Source organism: Giraffa tippelskirchi, chromosome 7 (assembly GCF_054371585.1).
Source record: "Giraffa tippelskirchi isolate mGirTip1 chromosome 7, T2T-mGirTip1v1.2.pri, whole genome shotgun sequence".
Classification (NCBI taxonomy): Eukaryota; Metazoa; Chordata; class Mammalia; order Artiodactyla; family Giraffidae; genus Giraffa; species Giraffa tippelskirchi.
Genome location: NC_137281.1, coordinates 134,986,269 through 135,007,919, shown reverse-complemented (window position 1 = coordinate 135,007,919; position 21,651 = coordinate 134,986,269). Strand labels below are relative to the sequence as shown.

The 21,651-nt window shown below is 38.1% G+C and overlaps 1 long non-coding RNA gene across 1 annotated transcript in view; it reads right to left on the bottom strand.

The window, feature by feature from the left end:
- LOC145513442 (uncharacterized) overlaps positions 1-21,651 on the bottom strand; it is a 185,999-nt gene that overhangs the window by 10,072 nt on the left and 154,276 nt on the right. The window contains exons 4-6 of the long non-coding RNA XR_014059398.1: positions 20,591-20,853; positions 18,137-18,262; positions 17,004-17,165 (exon numbers count right to left, since the gene is read on the bottom strand). This is a non-coding gene — a long non-coding RNA (uncharacterized LOC145513442). The remainder of the gene's footprint in view (positions 1-17,003; positions 17,166-18,136; positions 18,263-20,590; positions 20,854-21,651) is intronic.

The window sequence follows — 21,651 nt, the reverse complement described above, 5'->3', positions numbered from 1 at the left end:
AAGAACAGAGGATATCTTTCTATTTCTTTGAATGATCTTCAGTTTTCCTTTATCAATGTTTTATAGATATCAACAGATAAGTCTTTCACACCCTCAGTCAGGTTTATTTGTAATATTTTAGTTTTTGATGTTATTTGAAAAGGAATTGATCTTTTGCTTTCCCTTTCTATTTCATTGATAGTATAAAGAAATGTAACAAATTCTGTGTTTATTCTTATATTCTGAAATTTTGATGAATTAATTTATGAGTTTTGTGTGAAATCAGGGTTTTCTATAATTATAGTATATGTCATTTGCATATAATCATAATTTTACCTCTTCTTTTCCATTTTGGATACCTTCATTGTTTCTACTTCTGTCATTGGTATGGCTATGACTTCCAATACAATGTTGAATAAAAGTAGTGAGAACGGGCATCTTTGTTATGTTTTAGATTTTAACAGCAAGACTTTCAGCTTTTCATCATTGAGAATTATATTGGCCTTGGGTTTGTCATAAATAGCTTTTATTATTTTGATGTAGGTTCCCTATAAACCCACTTTGGTGAGAGTTTTTGCCATGTTGTATTTTATCAAGTGTTTTTTGTGCATTCATTGAGATGATCATGTGGTTTTCAACTTTTCTTTTTAGATGTAGTGTATCACATTGATTGATTTGTGTACATTAAATCATCCTTGTGACCCTAGCACACATATAACTTGATTATGGTGTGTGATCTTTTGTATGTATTTTTGTATTCTGTTTTCTAATACTTTGCTGAGATTTTTTGCATCTATATTCATCAAAGATATTGGCCTTCAATTTTCTTTTTTGATATTGTCTTTGTTTGGTTTTGTTATCAGGATGATGGTGGTTTCACAGAATAACTTTGAGCATGTTCCCTCCTCTTCAATCTTTTGAAAGAGTTTAAGAATCAGTATAAGTTCTCTGTATGTTTGGTAGATTTCCCCAGGTGAAGCCATTTGTCCTGGACTTTTTTTGCAGGGAATTTTAAAATTACAGATATTCTATTTCACTTCTAGCAATCAGTCTGTTCAAATTATGTATTTCTTCTTGATTCAGTTTTTGTGGACTGTTTGTTTCTAGAAATATGTCCATTTCTTCTAGGATGTCTAATTTGTTGGCATAAAATTGTTCATAGAATTCTATTATTTTTTTGTTTTTATTTTTGCAGTATTGGTTATTATTTCACCTTTTTTATTTCTTATGTTGTTGTTTACCTTTTTGAAAAACCAGCTCTTAGTTTTATTATTTTTTTATATTTTTTAAAATCTCTATTACCTCCCTGATCTTTATTATTTCCTTCCTTCTGCTGAAGTTAGGTTTTGTTTGTTCTTTCTCTAATACTTTTAGGTTAGGTTATTTATTTGAGATTTTTCTTGTTTTTTAAAGGAAGGTCTGTACTCTTCTTAAGAACCTTTTTTTTTGCTGCATCCCATAGATTTTGTATGGTTGTGCTTTCAACTGTCATTTGTTTCAAGGTATTTTTAAATTTAATTTTTGATTTCATCATTGAACTGTTAATTTTTTTCAGTAGTGTATTGTTTAGTCTCCATGTAATAGTTTGCTTTTTTTTTTCTAGTTTATCTTTCTGTGGTTAATTTCTAGTTTCATGCTATTGTGGTCAGAAAAGATGTTTCACATAATTTCTGTCCTCTTAAATTTGTTGAGGCTTGTTTTACATCTTAGTATATTATCAGTCCTAGGGAATGTTCCATGTGCATTTGAAAAGAATTATGCATTTTTTAATGTAATGTTCTGAAAATATCAATTGTCTTACTGTTTTATTATCATTTAGAATTATCAATGCCTTAATTATTTTCTGTCTAAAAGGTCTCTGCATTGATGTGAGTGGACTACTAATTCTTCTACTATAATTGTAATCCTGTCAATTTCTCCTTTATGACTGTTCACTTTTTTATGTATTTAGGCATTTCTATATCCAGTACATATTTTTTTTAATTTAATTTTTGCCATTTATTGATTTTCTTCCCATGCCATGAATGTGGGTGCATACATGTTAACAAGTAAAATAACCTCATCTTGTATTGATCCTTCTATCATTATACAGTGCCCTTATATAGCATCCTTCTCTGTCTTTCTTTATGGCTTTGCTTAAAGTCTGTTGTGTCTGATTTGGATACTGATACCCCTGTTTTTTTGGTCAATTTTATTTTCATGAAACATCTTCTTCCATCCCTTTACTTTCAACCTCTGTGTGTCCTTATCCCTAAAGTGGGTCTCTTGTGGCAGAATATTGCAGGCTTTTGTTTTCTATACAATCTGCCACTCTATATCTTTTAATCAGAGCCTTTCATCTCTTGTTATTTAAGGTAATTATTGATAGATATGTATTTACTGCCATTTTAAACCTTGTTTTCCAGTTGATGTTGTGTTTTTTCTTTGTTCCTTTCTTTTTTGTTTTTCCCTTTGTGGTTTGATGGCTTGTTCTTATAATATGCTTGTGATCTTTTCTTACTGATTTCTATGAATCTATTGTATTTTTCTGATTTGTGATTACTCTGTTTTTCAAGTATGTTAATGCTTTAGACTGGTAGTCATATAGGCTCAAACATAGTCTAAAAAAGAGTACATTATTTTACCCTCCACTCTCACATTTTATGATTTTATGATTTTTGATGTCCTCTTTTATATCTTCATGTTTATCATTTGCTGTTCATTGTAGTTAACATTGCTTTCACAAAATTTTTTTTTTTTTAATCTGTGTACTGACACATTTAAGTAACTTACCTTCCAATTGTGATTTTTCTCTTTCCTGTAAATTCTTGCTTCTTTTCTATTTAGAGAAGACCATTCAATATTTCTTTTAAAATACATTTAGTATTGTATTATGATATTCTTTTAGGTTTACTTGTCTGAGAAACTGTTCCTCTCTCCTCTATTCTAAATGATAATCTTGCTGAGTAGAGTATCCTAGGTTGCATGTTTTCCCTTTTAGGACTTTGAATATATATTGCTACTCCCTTCTGTTCTGCAACATTACTGTAGAGAAGTCAGCTGATAGCCTTATGGAGGTTCCCTTGTAGTTAACTATTTTTCTCTAGCTGCATCTAGAATCCTCTTTTTAATTTTTGCCACTTTGATTATAATATGTCTTGTTGTAGGTCTATTTAGGTTCATCTTGCTTGGAACCCTCTGTGCTTCCTGTACCTGGATATCTGTTTCCTTTAGGTTTGGGAAGTTTTCACTCATCATTTCTTCAAATACAGTTTTGATCCCCTTTTCCTTCTGGGATCCTATTATGCATAGCTTGGGATGCTTTATATTATTGTATGTGTGTTAGTCGCTCAGTTGTGTCCGACTGTTTGTGACCCTGTGGACTGTAGCTCACCTGGCTCCTCTGTCCATAGAATTCTCCAAAATATTGGAGTGGCTTACCTTCCCTTCTCTGGGGGATCTTCCCAACCCATGGATTGAACCTGGGTCACCTGCATTGCAGGCAGATTCTTTACCATCTGAGCCACCATGGAAGCCCCATAGGTGTCATAGATTGCTTTCTTTCTTTTTTTTTTCATATATCTTTCTATCTGTTCTTCTGAGTGAGTGATTTCTATTACAGTAAGTCCCCTACATATGAACAAGTCTCATTCAAGAGCATATTCATAAGTCCAATTTGCTCATAATTCCAACAAATTTAGCCTAGGTACCCAACTAAGAGAATCAGCTACATAGTACTGTACTGTAATAGGTTTATAATGCTTTTCACACAAATAATACATAAAAAGCAAATATAAACATTTTTAATCTCACAGTATAGTAGTTTGAAAAGCACAGTAGTTCAGTACAACAGCTGGCATACAGGAACTGGCATCAAGTGAACAAGCAAGAATTACTGATTTGAGAAGGGAGAAGGGATGGAAGATGGTAGAGCTGAAGGATCATCAGCAATAGGAGATGGAGGACAAGTTGCATTTTCACTCACATCTGACATAGATGGCACAGTTTCTAGTTCCTTGCTGGTTTCAATTCTATGTGCTCTCTTAAAAAACCAATCCAGTGATATCTAGGTAGTTGTTTTTGTTGTTCAGTGGCTCAGTCATGTCTGACTCTTTGCTACCCCTTGGACTGCAGCATGCCAGGCTTCCCTGTCCCTCACTATCTCCCAGAGTTTGCTTAAACTCATATCCATTGAGTTAGTGATGCCATCCAACCATCTCATCCTCTGCTACCCTCTTCTCCTCCTACCTTCAATCTTTCCCAGCATTAAGGTTTTTTCCAACAAGTTGGCTGTTCCCATCAAGTGGCCAAAGTATTGGAGCTTCAGCATCAGTCCCTCCAATGAATATTCAGGATTGATTTCCTTTAGGATTGACTGGTTTGATCTCCTTACTGTCCAAGGGACACTGTCTTCTCCAGCACCACAGTCCAAAGACATCAATTCTTCAGTGCTCAGCATTTTCCTTTTTTTAAATCTATGTAGTAGCTCTTTCATTTTCTCATCATTGATGACAGGGTAGCACTGGACTGAGTTCTGAATGGCTGCTGCAACATTCATGTACCATTCTATGTTCAGGTCCTGTCCTCAATAACTAATAATGCTCCCTCAAGAAACAAAAGCCCCTTGCCATTTCCTGCATTGTGAATCTCTTCAATTTTTCAGTTACTTCTTCTTCCTCTTGTCTGTCTTCTTGCCCTGTGCTCCCAATTCCAGCAGGTCTTCATTAGTAATGCACATTCACATCTTTGAAACTTCATAACTTGAAGGTTCCTATGTAGGGAACTTAATGTGTTCTATCTTCTAGATCACTTATTCCTTCTTCTGAATTATCCACTTTGCTATGTATTGCCTTTAGCTCAGGTTTTGCTTCAGCAAATGAGTTTTCTAATTTTAATTGGCTCCTCTTAAAGTTTCTAGTTCCTTTTTTTACAGTAATCTGCATTTCTGCTAATAGCCTTTCTTAATTCTTCAGTAATTTCATTGCTTCCTTTTTGAACCCAGGATCTAGTAGACTGGAGAGGTCTGTTTCATTATTGTTTCAGAATTCTCTTTATCTTTTAATTGGAAGTGGTTTCTCTCTTCATTTTACTTATATTTCTCTAATTGTATGAATTTAGGAGAAACAATTGTCTACTGTGGTCTTGAAGGACTGTTTTTATGTGGGAGTGTCCTTGTGTATCTTCTGTGAGTTTAAAGTTTTGATCAAGGCCTGTTTTTAGTGTGAATGCCTGCCTCATCTTTCCTCAGTGTGTGTTCTCCATAATCCCCTTGACAAGGGGTGTGAGTACTGTTGTGGTGACCAGCTCCTGCACTGAATGTTGAGGTCAGGCCCCTCTATACTGTGTAGTTGTCTTAGCCCTTTCATTGACAGAGTCTGCTCCCTAGTTGTTGGGTAGACACACTCAGATGCATTTCTGAACTGTGGTGTGAGTTAGGTGGAAATGAAATTCTTCCATTGGAAGAGAAGCCACTGATTATTATTCTCCAGGAGGTGTACACCAGAAAGAGCACTCTGTGATGTTGCCTGTCACCCATTGTGTAGGCTCACAAAATACACTGTTTTTTGCGTACTGCTCTCACCCTGGCTCAACCATGGAAATTCAGGCAATTGGCCTTGGTGTCCCTCGAATTCTATGCTCATAAAGCCACTAGCACAGATCTGTTAAAACAAAACTGCTGAGGTCAGGCACCTAGACTACTTAGTCATGCACCCAGACCCATCATGGGGGTTACTGAGTCAGCCCAGATCCCAGCCTGGCCTTTGCATGCATGTACCAACAGTGTTTGCAGCCACTGTCATTGGACCCAGTCATGGGAGCACTACCAATCCACTCAGATGTCCTGCAGGAACTGAGTTTACAAAACCACATGTAGTGTGTATGTCCAGAGATCACACAGCCTTTAGGGCACTCAAATTTCAGCCCTGCATCTGAAGTCATGCATCCCATGGGTATCAGCTTGGATTTCAGCCCTGCCTTTACATGTGGGCAGCATGCCAGTGCTTGCAAGCTCCCAGAGTTCATAGATGTGGAGCTGCACCCTTTGTGAGCACTTTGAGAATGAGGCTGCTATAGCAGGCTCCACCCATCCCTTTGGGCATGCACATTAACGATGGGACTTCAGTGGTGGATCTGGGCTCTTTCCTGTACACACCTCCAGTTTTGATTGGATTGGACCACACTTTAGCCATGGCAGCTGTCTCGCACAGATAATCCCAGTCTTCTCCCTGGGTCTGTCTACTGAAGTTGGAGTTTAGCACTCTGTCCTTGAGCATACCAGCAGTCATGCATCCCAGATTGATGGTGGCACAGAACCCCCGTGCTGGTTTCTCTGTTTCGCCTGCCGCAAGCCAGCTGCTGTGCTCACCTCTGAGCCTCTGAAGCTTCCTTTCTGTCTTGGCTTATCTCCCCACCACTGAAGGGGCTTCTCAAGGTGAGGGAACATTTCCTCTTCATAGCTCCCTCCCAAGGGACAAGTCCTGTCCTGATTCCTGTTTTTGCTTTCATCCTATCTCGTCACATGGTGATCTTTCTTGCATTTTTTTGTCTTTTGAGATTCTCCCCCAGCATTCAGTAGGTATTTTGTGAGAATTATTCCACATGTAGATGTATTCTTGATGTATTTGTGGGATGAGGTGAGCTTCACATCCTTCTATTCCCCCATCTTGATCTGGCCCCTCAAGCTTTTAAATACACTTTATACAAACTAAAAATTAAAACCCATGTTTATTAATACCTTACTAAATAATGAATTATTTTTGTTCATTCTTAAAAATAATTAAACTATCTTCATTGTTGTTCAGTTGCTAAGTCATGTCTGACTCTTTGCGACCCAATGGACTGCATGCAGCATACCAGGCTCCCCTGTCTTTGACTATCTCCTGGAGTTTACTCAAACTAGTACAAACTATTTGCTAAATTATCTTATAAGTTTGTAATTAGTAGCTGCATTGTACAGATGAGAGAGCTAAGGCTCAGAGTATAGATGTCTTACCCAATGTCACACAACTACTAATTAGTAGATACAGAATTCAAACTTTAGTGTGATTCCAAAGTCAGTGTTCTTTTTAACACAGTATGGTCTTTTTTTTCTTTCTTTCCTACAGAACCATTTTCTGGGAGCTATCAGAAAGAAAGTTCTCAATGATATTTCTTGTTTAACAAGCATATCTCTTGTAATCGTGAATTTAATCTTTAAGTGCAATTGGGTCAACAATATGGACTAGGACTAAGAAAGCCAAAAATGGTGAAATAAGTGTGTAAGGAAATTAAAAAGGAGGAACTGAGCATCTTAGGTTACGATATCTAAGTGGTATCATCTGTTTGAGAAACATGTATAAACAGGTAAGGTTCTGTTTCTGACCTTATCTTAGAGAAGACATTGGGGAATGAGAAGACTTGTATACAGGGTTTCTGGAGAGGAAGTTCCCTGTTATGTATTAAAAAATATTCCTTTCATCTTTTCTACACTGCCTGTGTTCAAAACCAGCTTGCTCTTTACTGGCTGAGTAACTTGTATAAGTTTTGACCTTTTTAAGACTCAGTGTCTATAAAACTGAGGTAATAATACGTTAGTTCCTCAAAAATAATTTTTACCATTAAATAGCATAATGAATTTTGGGAGAATCACCTAACAAAAATTCAATAAATGATGATGACATTGATAATAATGATGATAATTCCTTTCTCCTCCCAAAATGTATTTCTTGTGATAGGAGCACAATATTTCAGAATTGAGAGCTTGCAATGTAAACACATAGGTGTCCTATAAAGGTGAACTATGGCTAAAATAAAGAACTTCTTGGGGTTATCCCTCCTTCCTTGAACCAATCACCTTGATCTCTCTTCCCCAGACAGTACTCACATTTCTCTTGGGACTGTCTCACTACTAACCTGCTTGATTCTTCTAGGTAATTTAAGATGCTCATTCTTTCATATATAATGAGGCATACATTGCCATTTCTAATTAAGGTATTGGTTGGTAATCAGGAGTTCTTGACATAATGAAATACAAACTATATCTTATAGTAGGAATTTGACATGCTTCAAAGTCTGCTGGTAATAATGTTGGTATTGTTTGTTTCTGGTACTGTAAATATAACTGACTTAAAACCAAAATGAATTTATTGGTATAATATTAAGTAGCTCATAGGATCTTTGGGTGGAGAAGGAAATGGCAACCTATTCCAGTATTCTTGCCTGGAGAATCCCAGGGACAGAGGAGCCTGGTGGGCTGCCATCTGTGGGGTCGCACAGAGTCAGACATGACTGACGTGACTTAGCAGCAGCAGCAGGATCATTGGGAACACTGGAGAACTAGACTTGGGAAACAGGCAGAAATAAAAGGAGGATAGGCAGCAGGAACAGACATACCAAAGAACCTATCCATTGAGACCACGGCTTCTCTTACATAGATCCTGTAAGATCTGACATGATGTCAGCACTTGTGCTATTATATGTGAATGTCACTACAGAAAATGCTTCTGTTGCTATTATATATGAATGTCACTACAATCAATGCTCATCTGTACAATGCAACTGCCCCAGGCATTGATGTCTCTAACCCAGCCACAGCAGCTGAAAATAATTCTGTATTTAAAATCTTATCAGTACATACAAAAAGCTAGAAGACTTTGATGGGAGAAATTGAAGAAGGCACACATAAATGGGAGGATATATCATGTTCATGGGCTTCCCTGGTAGCTCAGTTGGTAAAGAATCTGCCTGCAATGGAGGAGACCCTGGTTATATTCCCCTGGAATAGGGATAGGCTACCTACACCAGTATTCATGGGTTTCCCTGAAGGCTTTGCATTGATCACTGAGGAAGGCTTTCTCATCTTTCCTTGCTATTCTTTGGAACTCTGCATTCAAATGGGTATATCTTTCCTTTTCTCCTTTGCCATTCTCATCTTTTCTTTTCTCAGCTTTTTGTAAGGCCTCCTCAGACAACCATTTTGCTTTTTTCATTTATTTTTCTTGGGGATGGTTTTGATCACTGCACCCTGTACAATGTCACAAACCTCCATCCATAGTTCTTCAGGCACTCTGTCTATCAGATCTAATTCCTTGAATCTATTTGCCACTTCCATAAACGTAAGGGATTTGATTTAGGTCATACCTGAATGGTCTAGTGGTTTTCTCCACTTTCTTCAATTTAAGTCTGAATTTGGCAATAAGGAGTTCATGATCTGAGCCACAGTCAGCTCCTGGTCTTATTTGTGCTGACTGTATAGAGCTTCTCCATCTTGGCTTGCAAAGAATATAATCAATCTGATTTCAGTATTGACCATCTGGTGATGTCCACATGTAGAGTCTTCTCTTGTGTTATGGAAGAGGGTGTTTGCTATGACCAGTGCATTCTCTTGGTAAAACTCTGTTAGCCTTTGCCCTGCTTCATTTTGTATTCCAAGGCCAACTTTGCCTGTTACTCCAGGTATCTCTTGACTTCCTACTTTTGTATTCCAGTCCCCTATAATGAAAAGGACATCTTTTTCCAGTGTTAGTTCTAGAAGGTCTTGTAGGTCTTCATAGAACTGTTCAACTTCAGCTTCTTCAGCATTACTGGTCAGGGCATAGTCTTGGATTACCGTGATATTGAATGGTTTGCCTTGAAAATGAACGGAGATCACTCTGTCATTTTTGAGATTGCATCCAAGTACTGATTTCAGACTCTTTTGTTGACTATAATGGCTACTCCATTTCTTCTAAGGGATTCTTGCCCACAGTAGTAGATATAATGGTCATCTGATCCTCAGTGATCAATGTAAAGAAATAGAGGAAAACAATAGAATGAGAAAGACTAGACATCTCTTTAAGAAAATAAGAGATACTAAGGGAACATTTCACGCAAAGATGACCACAATAAAAACAGAAACAGTATGAACATAACAGAAGCAGAAGAGATTAAGAAGAACTGGCAGGAATACATAAAAGAACTATACAAAAAAGATCTTCATGACCCAGATAACCACGATGGTGTGATCACTCACCAAGAGCCAGACATCTTGGAGTGCGAAGTCAAGTGGGTCTTAGGAAGCATCACTACAAACAAAGCTGGTGGAGGTGATGGAATTCCAATTGAGTTATTTCAAATCCTAAAAGATGACACTGTAAAAGTACTGCACTCAATATGCCAGCAAATTTGGAAAACAGCAGTGGCCACAGGACTAAAAAAGGTCAGTTTTCTTTCCAATCCCAAAGAAAGGCAATGCCAAAGAATGTTCAAACTACTGCACAATTGCACTCATCTGACTTGCTAGCAAAGTAATGCTCAAAATTCTCCAAGCCACGCTCCAACAGTACATGAACTGTGAATTTCCAGATGTTCAAGCTGGATTTAGAAATGGCAGAGGAACAAAAGATCAAATTGCCAACATCTGTTGAATCATCGAAAAAACAAGAGAGTTCCAGAAAATCATCTATTTCTGCTTCATTGTCTACACCAAAGCCTTTGACTGTGTGGATCACAATAAACTGTGGAAAATTCTTTAAGAGATAGGAATACCAGACCACCCTACCTGCCTCCTAAGAAATCTGTATGCAGGTCAGGAAGCAACAGTTAGAACTGGACATGGAACAACAGACTGGTTCCAAATTGGGACAGGAGTGTGTCAAGGCTGTATATTGTCATCATGCTTATTTAACGTATATGCAGAGTACCTCATGAGAAACGCTGGACTGGATGAAGCACAAGCTGGAATCAAGATTGCTGGGAGAAACATTAATAACCTCAGATAAGCAGATGACACCACCCTTAAGGCAGAAAGTGAAGAACTAAAGAGCTTCTTGATGAAAGTGAAAGAGGAGAGTGCAAAATTTGGCTTAAAACTCAACATTCAGAAAACTAAGATCATGGCATCTGATCCCATCATTTCATGGCAAATAGATGGGGAAACAATGGAAACAGTGAGAGATTTTATTTTGGGGGGCTCCAAAATCACTGCAGATGGTGACTGCAGCCATGAAATTAAAAGACGCTTGCTCCTTGAAAGGAAAGTTATGACCAACCTAGACAGCCTATTTCCTGGAGAAGGGCATCATAACCCACTGCAGTATTCTTGCCTGGAAAATCCCATGGACAGAGGAGCCTGGTGGGCTACAGTCTATGGGGTCGCAAAGAGTCGGACATGACTGAAGCGACTTAGCATGCATGCATGCAGATAGCATATTAAAAAGCAGAGACATTAGTTTGCCAACAAAAGTCCATCTAGTCAAAGCTACGGTTTTTCCGGTAGTCATGTATGGATATGAGAGTTGGACTATAAAGAGAACTGAGCATCGAAAATTGATGCTTTTGAACTGTGGTGTTGGAGAAGACTCTTGAGAGTCCCTTGGACTGCAACGAGATCCAACCAATCCTGAAGGAAATCACTCCTGAATATTCATTGGAAGGACTGATGCTGAAGCTGAAACTCCAATACTTCGGCCACCTCATGCGAAGAACTGACTCATTGGAAAAGCCCCTGATACTGGGAAAGATTGAAGGCAGGAGGAGAAGGGGATGACAGAGGATGAGATGGTTGGATGGCATCACTGACTCAATGGACATGAGTTTGAGTAAACTATGGGAGTTGTTGATGGACAAGGAAGCCTGGGGTGCTGCAGTACATGGGGTCACAGAGTCAGACACGACTGAACAACTGAACCGAACTGAACTGATGGCTCAGACAGTAAAGAATCCGCCTTCAATGTGGGAGACCTGTGTTTGATCCCTGGGTTGTGAAGATCCCTTGGAGAATGGCACGGCAACACACTCCGGTATTCTTCCCTGGAGAATCCCCATGGACAAAGGTGCCTGGTGGGCTATAGTCCATGGGGTCACAAAGAGTCAGACATGACTTAGTGACTAAGTATACATTATGTTCATGGATCAGAAGAATTAATATCATTAAAGATCCATTTTGGCCAAAGTCATATATAGTTTCAATGAGATCTCTACCAAAATTCCAATGGCATTTTTTACAGAAATAGAAAAAAAATCCTAAAATCTGTATGAAACCACAAAAGACCTGGAATAGCCAAAGTAATCCTGAGAAACAAGAATAAATCTAGAGTTATCATACTTTCTGATTTCAACTGTGTTACAAAGCTATAGTAATCAAGGTAGTATGGTACTGGCACAGAAAAAGTCATATAGATCAGTGGACCCAATCTGAGTGCCCAGAAATAAACTCTCACATATGCAATCTAATATTTAACAAGGGAGTCAAGAATATATAATGAGGAAAAGATAGTCAATAAACAGTGTTGGAAAAACTAGATATCCACTTGCAAAATAATTTAACTGGACCTCTATCTTAGTATTACTTACAAATTACTAGAAATGGATTAAAATTTAACATAAACCTGAAACTATAAAATTCCTAGAAGAAAAGATAGGGGAAGGCTCCCTGACACTGGAGTTGGCAATAACTTTTTGGGGGGGGGGGTGACACCAAAAGGATAAGAAACAACAACAAATAAGTAGGGCTATATAAAACTGAAAAAATCCTTCTGCACAGCAAAGGAAATGATCAACTAAGTGAACAAGCAGTCTACAGAATAGGAGAAAGTATTTGCAAACCATTTTTCTGTAAGGAGTTAATATCCAAAAAATATAGGGACTCATGTAACTCAATGCAAAAAAAAAAAAATCTGATTAGAAAATGGGTAGAGGCCTGAATAGATATTTTTTCCGAGAAGTATAGACAACCAAGACACATGAAAAGATGGTCACCTTTTTTTTTTAATAGGAAAAATATAAATTTAAATCAGAATGAGGCATCACCTCACATCTGTTAGAATGACTGCCATTAATAAGATAAGAACTAAATGTTGGCAAGAACCTTTACAAAAGGGAAACCTGTGCATTTTTGGTGGGAATGTAAATTGCTGCAGCCACTATGGAAAATAGTATAGAGACTGCTCAGAAAATTAAAAATAGAATTTCCATATGATCTAATATTTGCACTTCTGCCTATATATCTCAGAAAAATACAACTGGAATCTCAAAAAGATATAGTTCCCCCATGTTCATTGCAGTGTATTCACAATAACAAAGATATGAAACAACCTTAAGTGTCCCCCAATGAGTGAATTGATAAAGATGTAATATAGTTAGCTAGCTAGCTAGCTATAGATTTAATATTATTATATATAATTTTATTCAGGTATGAGAAAAAAGGAAACCGTCATTTGTGATGAAATGGATGGATCTTTAGGGCATTATGCTAGGTGAAATAAGCCAGATAGAAACTGATTATATGATTTCACTTTCACATGGAATCTAAAGAAAGCTGAACTTCTAGAAACAGAGGAGAATAGTTGTTGTCAGGGATGGTGGGGGGGCGGGGGAGGAAACAGAAATTGGTTAAAGGGTGAAAACTTCCAGTTAGTTATAGCATAAATGAGTTCTGGGGATCTAATGTACAACATGGAGACTATGGTTAATACTGTTTTATATACTTGAAAGTTGCTAAGAGAGTAGATCTCAAATGTTCTCACCACACTTAAAAGTAGTTATGTGAGATGATGGAAGTATTAACTAACTTTATTATGGTAATCATTTCACATTATATGCGTGTTTCAAATCATCACATTGTACACCTTAAACTTACAAAATATTATATCAATTATATCTCAATAAAGCTGGAAAAAAGAAATTCTATCAGGATGTATCAATATCTAAGCCCTAGTCTAGTTTTCAAGCTCTAGCTACAAGGAAAACTGGCAGCATAGTATCTACTTTTTGCAGCTTCTATGGTGAGAGACAGTCGCCTTCCACAACATTAATAAGATGGCGAATTCTCTAAACCTAAGAAGAAATAAGATGCTCAGAACTCTGGCAAATCTCCACTGAGAAGGGTAGAAATTAGAGGCCTGTGAGACAATAAGTCTGAAAATTACAGCACTTAGGTTCATTTATACCATTTTTCTAGATTCCACATATACATATTAATATACAATATTTGGTTTTCTCTTTCTGACTTATACTTCACTCTGCATGACAGACTCTACAAATCCACATCTCTACAAATGACCCAATTTGCAGCAAAACTAACACAAACACAACATTGTAAAGGAATTATACTCCAATTAAAAAAAAAAAACTACAGCATTGTTAGTGCTTACCCTTAGCTTCCTCTACATGGCACATGTACTTGTAACTTGTTTCTTATAGTAATATCCCCTATTAGAAGTCTTATTACAATCTCAACTACACAGTTGACAAATAAGATTCAGGTGTTTTTATTTGTTGTTGAAGGTTAGATTCTCATTGTGTCTCTTAATTCACTGGTGCTTGTGTAGAATGAAATATGAGGAGGAATTGAAGCAGGAATTAATGGATAGATTTTGAGTACACAGGAGCTGAGCTCAGAGAGCCTCCCTGTCATCTGATTGTATGACTTTGCAACAACATTTAATCTCTCTTGGTCTCAGTTTCTTTCTCTATAAGGTGGGAATATTATCACTCAACTTGAAAAAAAAAAAAAGGTCCAAAGATAAAAAGATGATGTTCTTAAACTTCTGCTATAATGTCTAATATAAAATAAAATTCTAAAAAATAGCAAATGGTAATCTTTCTTTCCCCTTCCTTAGAGAGCCATTGGCTATAAGGGCTTTAGTGTGTCTGTGATGTTTAAAATTATTTCCCTTGTATCTTCCTGTTTCACCTCTTTCAATTATTTGTCATTATATCTACTAAGCTTATTTTATAAGCTACTATTGTTATAGTCAGCCATCCAGACCATTTATTCTTCTGGTTGGACAGGAGCAAAACCATATCCCTAGCACCTGGGAGGTCTCTTGCTACAAAAAGAAAACAACGAAAAGGAAAGAAAATGAGAACTGGGCAGTGATGTATTTTGCAGCTCTGCTAGTGAGTAGCACATCAGTAGAACTGGACAGAACTAGCAATGCATTACCGTTCAAGCTGGTAACACTTCATCCAGAAAAATACACTACACAAATCCTTGTACTTCTATTAAGTGTAGTTGCATTCTTGGGAAGCTGAATGACAATCTGAAACCTTCTTCTCTGATTAGCTAGGTAAGAAAGCTGCCCAAGGGAAATAAACTCACAGCAGCGTATTCTCTTAAAAGTATAAAGTGATATAAAGTCAACACGTGTCAACAGCATGGATTGAATAAAGATGTAAGAATTCTCTCCGGATGACCCTGACCATTAAGATAACTGCAAGGCATGATATTTCATCATGTAGATTTGAATTTAGGAAATAACTTTTATTTCCCCAATTTCTGCTAACAGCATTTCCCCGATTTCTGCTATCAGCATTTGAGAGAACCAAAACAGTTGAGGATAAGCCCTGACTTGTATAAACTTGAAAAGGAAATAAGATGGTCTGCTTTCAAGCACTTACAGATTAAATAATAGCTCTCAGAATATATGTTAACTTGGGTCCTGTTTATACTACTATTGCCAACCCAAAGTTCTTTCACTCTTTACAGTCATTTTGCCTTCAAGTAAGAGAGACAGTACTTAAAAACAGAAGGTATGTGAAAATGTGTTCTTGTATGAATTGTAGTCTGCAGTTATAACAGTGTCTCTTACTCAACATGAAAATTGGAATTCTCAAGGCAAAGGATTTAATCTAACAAATAATTATATTTCTCAATAGGACTATAAAGGGAATTCTAATTAATGTGCTAATAGCTACTCCCTATTTACAGGGCATTATCCCAGGTCATGAACTGTAACAAAGACACATGAAAATTAATGTTCACAAAGCAGAGAAAGAATACCTTTCATTTCTAGAACTCTGCCTGTGACACTTTTCAACAAGAGAGATTGTACAAGAAGTGAGTCTTTATAAGTTACCTTCCTGAAATCTGATCATAGGATTAGTTAATCCTTGTAAAATAATTTTAAGCTACCGACATAACTCAGAGGTCCTCTGAGTTATTCCATTTTCTCTTGGAATTAAAGAGTCCTGAAATCTCACTTCTTTGAGACTCTAGAGGTCAACTAGCCCATTTCATATCCTACATATGCATCTTGGACACATCATTGTTTAATTACCTGGATTTATCCAAGGCTAAGCATCTGAATAGCTCTTATAGCAAAGTTTCCCAGTATAACAATCTAATCATTAGCATGTTTTGTTTTAAATTATTTTCTTGAAATGTAGCATGTTTCTTTATGTTCTAGGTTCTGAAGCCACTTAAAAGAAGTAGGGATTCTTTTTCCCGTGACAGCTCTTCAATTTTAAATTGATATCATGCCTGTCTCATCTTAAACCACACATCCCCCTTTCTTTCAAATGTTACTGACATGATCTGGTTCCCTAGAATTAAAGAATCATGGGTTGGAGGATATGTTAGCTTAGATAATTCTGACCGAAGTTGCAACTGAAACATCTAAACGTCTTGAGGGAAAGATTAGAACATTTTCTACAATACATCAGTATGACCAGACCAGAGAGGTAAAAAGACCTGGAGAGGTAAAAAGAAAAGATACTTGGTGGGTTTTGCCCTAGGGTCACTTGTCTATGCATAAGAGACAGTTGAGACACTGAGCTGTGCTTCTGGGGACCTCAAAAGTATAGAGAAGCAAAACTCAATATCTGGGACTCACCAATGGTGCAGGTTCTGATAAATGTCCTCTCTCTGGTCCTGAGTGCTATCCAGTGAGAGCAAGTGTGGACTGGGAATAAGCAGGCCCTAGAATGGTATGCGGTCAAGATTCAGATCTTTCAAGTGATCTAGAAAATCTTAATACTTAGGTTTGTATTGAGATGGTTCTGGACCGCTAGTGCCACCAAGCATCAAATGAAAATATTTCATGAAGGAAATGAAAACTATTCCCTGGAGGAAAACATTATCATCTTAGAAACCAAATTATTTCTACAAATAAATTTTCAAATATAGCTTCCAGTGACTACTTTAAAATAACTAGTATATGAGGAGATAAGGTAATATGAGAAAGAAGCATAAGATAGACAACAGAAATATAGAGGTTAGCATATCTGAAGTCTCTAGAGAAACAGAACCATTAGGTTCTCTCCTCTCATATATAAGAGGAGATTTGTTATAGGAATTGGCTCACGTGGTTATGCAGCTGAGAAGTCCCACAGTCTGCCATCTGCAAGTTGGAAAATCAGGAAAGCCAGAGGTGTAATTCAGTTGAAGTCTGAGGTCTGAGAATAGGGTGCTGATGGTGTAAATCCCAGTCTGAGTCTGAAAGCCCAAGAACCAGGAGCACCAGTGTCTGAGAACAGAAGAAAGAAGCCTCAGCTCAAAAGCAGATTTGTCTTTCCTCCACCTTTCTGTTCTATTCAAGCCCTCAACAGATTGAATGATGCCCACTCATGTTGGGGAGGACCATCTGCTTTGTTTGATTAGCAATTCAAATTCTAATCTCTTCCGAAACACCCTCACAGACACACCCACAAATAATGTTTTACCAGCTATCTGGACACCCTTTAGCCCAGGCAAGCTGACACAAAATTAACCACCACAATTAGAGATATTGAAATTATCAGGTGAAGACTGTAAAAATAAGCACTTTTACTATAAACATGTAGATAAAAGCAAAGTAAAAAAAAAAAAAAAAAAAATTGGCAGGAAAACAGAAACCGTAAAAAAAAAAAAGTGATACTTTTTGTTTAAAAAGAGCAACAAAAATAAATTTCTAGAAATGTAAAATCAGAGAACATTGAAACAGTTATAATAGTATCATTTATATTCAAGAAGGTAAAGAAAACTGTAAACATGTTAAAGAATGACAGGGAATAAAAATCCAAATACAACTTCTAGAGGTGAAATATCCATGATTTAACTCCTTGGTTCCCCTATCCATGTATTTTCCTATGAAGAACACAGCACCATGTAGAGGTCTGTAATGTTTATGCTACATCCTGAAGGATGGCATCCCATCCTTTCAGAATGTTACCTCTGAGCTGATAATACAGTGATGCTTTTGGAAGGCCTTTACGGAGCTCTAGGGTATTTGCTGCTACTGGGTTGTGTAGTATGTAGTCTAAACAGAGGACCCTACAATGGATGTGATCCTATGATGGCCAACTCCCAATTCTCCTTTTCTGTAAAGTGGGTCCCTTAACTGGATGCCATGCTTTGTGGATTCTATGCCTATGAACAAGGCATTCTGTAAATCCTAGCCGTTAGTATTGGCTGAGGCTTTGTGGACAGGAAAGGAAACCATGTACATAGAGTACTTACCTCTTTCTGTTAAGATGAACCATTGGCCTTTCTGGGATGGAAGAAGCACAGTGTAGTCGATTTGTGCCAAGTTGTCAGTTGGTCTCCTTCAGGAAGTTTGCCATATTTGAGGGTCAGCATTGGTTTCTGTTAATAACAGGTAGAATACCCAGGGGAATCAATAACTGGATTTGTTTTGTTAAGAAAAGTCCTTACTGTACTTCATACACAGCTCCAGGCTCTGCTAACGTGGCATCACTTACATGTGCCAATAGTGTTGGTTCAAATGTGACCAAGAGAAAATGCCAACCAACATCAGTGGTCTAGGATATTGACAACATGGTTATCCGTGGTTGCCCAGTGTGTTTTCAGTGGTAGATGCTTTCTGGTGGATGCTGATAACTTAGTGCCCAATCCCATCTGTTCACCCATATGTCTCTACAGCAGAACTTCTTATCTCTGTTCATGTAGTCTTTTCTCTTACAGGTCTCTGACCATTCAGCCAGGCCATTAGATACTGACCAGAAATCTGTTAGCATTCTCATATAGAGTCACTTATTCCATGGAAAACGAATGACCAGGTGTACTGTTTGTGGCTCTGTCCTTAGGAAAGATTTTCATCTTCAGTCTTTCAAGACCACACTTGAAGGAGGCTTTAATGCAGCCACTTTCCATTTTTTCCTTGTACCCACTTACTAACCCAACTTATTCTAAACTAAATTTGACCAAGGATATGAGTTGGGACAGGGGTTTTGGTCCATCTGTGTCAGGTGATATGAGAGCATGTATACCTATTTATATAGTTTATTCATGCTCTCTGGTCTTCCTTGGGCTCAATTTGAGGTGTACATTTCCATCTTATGAAAAATTGAAGCTGGAACTATCCAATTTCATGATGTGGGGGGAGGCTTCTAACAGATCCTGCTTATGATGGATAGTCTCATGGTCATCCATTTTCTCTCTTCTCGCGTCAAACTTACATATCAGTATTGTTGTTGTTCTTTGTTGTTTAGTCACTAAGTCATGTCAGCTTTTTTGTGATCCCACGGACTGTAGGACCCCAGGTTCCTATTTCCATGGGTTTTCCCAGGCAAGAATACTCGAGTGGGTTGCTATTTCCTTCTCCTGAACTTCCTGACCCAGGGATCGAACCTATGTCTCCTGCATTGGCAGGCATGTTCTTACCACTGAGCCACCAGGGAAGATGCGTATCAGAACCATTTCTCAAAAGGTATATAATTCCCTTTCTCCAGAATCCTAATGGTCTTGGTGAGTGATGTGTCTTCAGTATTCTCCCATGGACACAATCTTCCACTGTGCCTTCTGGTTTCACTGTTTATTCACACCATCATGCCCGTGTCCCTTTATTTTCTTCTATTCTTTTCTTCTATATGATAGGGCAACTCAGTCGTCTCCACTTTGGCCTTTCTTTATCCAGTTTTCAGATAACTTCCTTAACAATGACTTTGTTTAATCCCCTGTGATCGCTGCCCATGCAATACTCTGAGAAATTGCCTCAAATTGATTGTTGCTTACCCCATCTTACATTCAGGATTTGTTGAGCAAGGTCCTTCAAAATCCAATCCCAATGATACTCACCTGGATACTTCCAGTGTATAGTACCTAATTCTTACCCTCCCCTTTGGCATATGGCTTTTACCTTCCCTTCCCAGGCTTAATACCTCAGCAGGCTGATGCTGGGATTTAACCCAATTACTTTCCTAGCTATCTGGAGAGCAGACGGAGGTAGCACTTGTAGAAGAAACTGCTGCTTTGCAGAGAGAAGACTCTGCAGCCTCTTCTAATGGAGGAGAAATACTAGCTGTTACTAGAAAAGGGCAGATGCCATCTGCAAGCCCTGTGGGACAACCACCCAAATATTCCCATCCCATCCCTTGTTGCAGGGTTCTAGGCTTTCTCAACCAGGACCTTACCCTTGGCATTGCAGATCCACCTAGACTGAGGATTCAAATATCTGTGCTTTGTCACTTGATCAAATCTTCAGTTTGCTGCTAAGAAGTGTCTGCTCTTCTACCAGTGAAAGTGAACGTGTTGGTCGCTCAGTCGTTTCCAATTCTTTGAGACCCCATGGACTGTAGCCCGCCAGGCTCCTCTGTCCATGGAATTCTGCAGGCACAAATACTGGAGTAGGTTGACATTCCCTTCTCCAGGGGATCTGCTTGACCCAGGGATCGAACCCAGGTCTCCTGCATTGCAGGCAAATTCTTTACTGTCTGAGCTACCAGGGAAGGCCTCTTCTACCAGAGGAGGTAATATTTTCTTTGTAGGCTACCAAAGAGGCTCTTGTTTTAGACATGAACTGCTTATTAATGGCCTTCTGTTTCTCATCTCTCTACAGAGAAACAATACAACATTGTAATAACCAACCAAGTTTGGTTATTATTATAGGCATTGCCCACTGTATTGCCCAGTGCCCTCCTCTCACATGGCTATCAAATGCCTGAATCATCTCACCTGCAAAAGCCTGGATAAAGCATTGACCCTCCACGAGGATATTTTCCTAGGTCATCACCAGTGAATGGTACAATTGAGCACCAGTTGAGCTGTCTGCTCGTGCCAGGAACTATCAATATTCTACTTAGTATGATGTCCTCTTCACTGCTGGACCTTGAGTGGTCTTAGTATGAACATAGTTGGGAATCTGGAGGAGCAGTAATTGGAGTCATCAGTCCGTCATGGTCCTTGTGGCAGGATTTCTGACCGTTGTGTTTACATGGCTAGAGCACAAGACAATATATTAAATTGTTTGATGATATCTTATTATTGGGCTTCTCTGATTGTTCAGACAGTAAAGAGTCCGCCTGCCATGCTGGAGACCTGGGTTCTATCCCTGGGTTGGGAAGATACCGTGGAGGAGGGAATGGCTACACACTCCAGCAGTCTTGACTGGAGAATCCCATGGAGAGAGGACCCTGGTGGGCTACAGTCCATGGGATCTCGTAGAGTTGGACACGACTGAGCAACCAACACATATACACATATCTAGTATTATTACCAGTGCCACAGGATATAATCTTTCCTAGTCTAGTTTAGAGTTTGTAAATACTCTTTTATAATCTCTTTATTGACAGTGGGCTTTAATTTCCTCCACACAAATTTTTTTGGTTAACATTTCAAAATGGAGATCCCTTTCTTTAAGAAGGAAAAAAAAGTGTTGTTTTGTCTCTTTATTTGTTGTCACCGAGCCTACTCTTTTATCTGTGTTTATTTCATGTAAAGCACATGGCTCCTATGACATTGCATTGTAGGGATCATTGTTCCTCTCTCAATAGGTAGATAGACAGACATTTTTAAAAAGCAGTGAGTCTTTGAGAGTTGAGGGAAAGAAGAAAAGATGACTGTGACTTGGCTATCATAGCTATAAATCTTCTTTTTGAGGAAAACTTTTAATACTCACACAGGCTTGTAGAACTATCATGGAGTCAATGTCAAAATAAAATTAAAGTAATTTCTTTCAGTGGTCAGACCATCTATCATTCAATACTACAAAGTTAACAACAGCAACTGGAGTAACC